Source organism: Myotis davidii, unplaced genomic scaffold, assembly GCF_000327345.1.
Source record: "Myotis davidii unplaced genomic scaffold, ASM32734v1 scaffold176, whole genome shotgun sequence".
Taxonomy (NCBI): domain Eukaryota; kingdom Metazoa; phylum Chordata; class Mammalia; order Chiroptera; family Vespertilionidae; genus Myotis; species Myotis davidii.
Window position 1 is genome coordinate 375,460 of NW_006287911.1, and position 249 is coordinate 375,708.

General features: G+C 65.1%; 1 protein-coding gene across 1 annotated transcript in view; it reads left to right on the forward strand.

Annotated features, from left to right (window-relative positions):
* RALGAPA1 (Ral GTPase activating protein catalytic alpha subunit 1) overlaps positions 1 to 249 on the forward strand; it is a gene marked incomplete at its 5' end in the record, with an annotated part of 288,956 nt that overhangs the window by 241,360 nt on the left and 47,347 nt on the right. The window lies entirely within an intron of this gene.

Below are 249 nucleotides of genomic sequence, written 5' to 3' on the forward strand. Positions count from 1 at the left end.
GCCTGGGCAAGGGATCCCCATCTCCCCCTGATCACCGGCTCCATCCTCACCCAGACCTGACGCCTCAGCCAGAGGCGTCGACCCCCATCACCCTCAAATCGCCAGATTGGCCCCTTGCCCAGGCCTGACACCTCTCGCCAAGTTATCAGGCCTGGGCAGGGGACCCCTATCTCCTCCCCAATCACCGGCTCTGCCCCCCACCCAGGCCTGATGCCTCAGCCAGAGGAGTTGACCCTCATCACCCTCCCA